This window comes from Thermobia domestica, chromosome 7 (assembly GCF_964235325.1).
Source record: "Thermobia domestica chromosome 7, izTheDome1.hap1.1, whole genome shotgun sequence".
Classification (NCBI taxonomy): domain Eukaryota; kingdom Metazoa; phylum Arthropoda; class Insecta; order Zygentoma; family Lepismatidae; genus Thermobia; species Thermobia domestica.
In genome coordinates this window covers 302,396,206-302,398,687 of record NC_137460.1, presented here as the reverse complement: position 1 = coordinate 302,398,687, position 2,482 = coordinate 302,396,206, and positions in this window count along the sequence as shown.

Here is a 2,482-nt window from a genome sequence, read left to right as displayed (position 1 = left end):
ATCAGACGTCACCCTGTTCAACAACTCTGCCGTTTTTCGTTTCACCTCTTCCACAGACTGAAAATGTGTTCCCTTCAATGCACTTTACACTTTTGGGAATAGATAAAAATCACAGGGAGCCAGGTCTGGGGAATACAGAGGATGGTCTAGCACAGGAATGCGCTTGGCTGCTAAAAACTGTTTACAGAAAAGGTATTATGGGCAGGCGCATTGTCTTGGTGGAGGATCCATGCATCGTTCTTCCACAAATCCGGTCTCTTTTTCCTTATTCTTTCCCTCAGCTTGACTAGGACTTCTTTATAGTAGGTCTAATTCACCGTTTGACCCTGAGGCACCCATTCAGTCATGATGATACCTCTGATATCGAAAAAAAAACGATGAGCATTACCTTCACTTTGACCTTGCCCATTCGTGCTTTTTTCATTCTTGGCGATGTGGAAGTCTTCCAGTGCATGGATTGACGCTTAGTCTCGGGGTCATACTGGAAAATCCATGTTTCATCACATGTGATGACATGTGTTAGCAAGTCTGGTTCTGCTTTTAGTCATTCCATGACGTCACAGCAAATGGTATTTCGAATGTCTTTTTGTTCCTGAGAGAGGTTTTTCGGACAATTTTTGCACAAACTTTTGTCATGCATATGTTTAAATTGTCATGCAAAAGTTGTCTTACTGTTAATGTTCGTCATATCTGCGATCATCCGAATGCTCAGACGTCTGTCTTTCCGCAAAAGTTCATTAATTTTTTTGAACAATTTCGTCCGTTCTTGAACTCAAAGGGCGGCCGGGTCGTTCATCATCTTCAACCTACTCCCTACCTTCTGAAAATCGTTTGTGCCATTCGAAAACTCGCGCACGTGACAGCATTATCACCATACACTTCTTTTGACATTGCACAACATTCCGTCGGTGTTTTGTTTAATTTCACGAGAAATTTGATGTTAATGCGCTGCTCAACTTTACTATTCACCATGATTCCGGCACTACTACAGAACACTGTACTCTTCATGCAAGCCTGCAAAGAAAAGAAAAGCTTTCAGAATCATGAAACAAACAGTGGCTGCTCATGAAGGTTCAAGATCAACAACATTATTAGCTACTTCCCCCTCACGGTCCTGTGCAACAGGAGGTGGGCAGTCTCGTTATTTAATTGCCACACCTCGTATGTACAGAGGTTGTTCAGTATACACTTGGCCAATTTCGACTTACCTAAAAATTTTGAAGAATCCATGGCGCCAGGTCCGTAAGTGCTCGATGTGTTTCCCTTGGTTCTTAACAATAGCGGCAGCGTAATTTCCACTGTAATAAGCTCCTCTGAAGAATTGGCGGGGGGGGGGGGGGGGGGAAATCTTGTCCCATTATCTTTGCACAGCTTTCCAAAGTCCTTCCACAGTTGTCACACGCCGTTTTCGCAAAGCCCGCTTCAGCAATCCAAATCCACAATAGTCCATAGGACTTGCATCTAGAGATTTAACAGATACCTCATTGAAAGGCATCACCTTTATATCACTTGCCTCCTCCATCTCCCTGTAGAATGCGAGGGACGACCGTGAGGTATGTGATGAGGCCTTGACCATATGAATGCGCACCAGATTGGCGTCATTTCCATATATTGTTGGAATCTCATGCTCGTAGATCGGCCGCATGATCTGCTCCTGAAAATACTGCGATTTTTCAGTTCTTTGCCACACCACGAATCTTCAGTTTATCTCGGTAACAGTAGCCAGTAACGATCATGAACCCTTTTGGGAAGGATTCTTTACAGACACGGACCCACCTTCTGAAGTTCTTGGCGCCTTTCTCTCGGTTTGCCACAGTCGGAAAGGTAAATCCATGCTTCATCGAGCGTTACGACGTACATCCACCTTTGTTTTGCCAGTTGCCGTTCGTACAGCTTCCGGGCGTTACACTTTCGTTCCTTTTGGTGGGCATCCGTGAGAAGATGGCCGCGAGTTTTCATGATTTTTTCCAGCTTGAGTTGATGGTGTAACGTTCGGCTCACAGTCCCCAAAGACACGTCAAGACGATTAGCCATACACCTTTGTGTTGGCGGATTTTCTTGCATTGCCATTTTGCGAAGTTTCCTCTGCATGTTGGAGCTGGCCTTGGTGCATTCCCGCTCCATAGGTAACTTCGTTGTTGATCCAAATGGTGGAGCTTCGTTGCCCTTGTACTTTTTAATAACATTTTTTAATAAGTTTTTAATAACATAACACTTAAACTGATGTTGCAACCATTCTTCTTGCACTTCATAAAGAGCTGCAACATAGCCTTCCCAAAACCGGCTTAGTTTGGGCGGCATTTTGGTCACAGAGCGGAAACCCACACACTTGGAAACAAATTTAACACAACACTTACAACAATGGTCGTTTTGTGCATTATTGTCGTCCGCGCGGAAAAACAACTCCGTTCCTAGGAAGCCACTGCACAACACTGCAGGACGCCTCAAGCCAGGTCGGGTGAGTCCATTCTGCCCGGGAGGG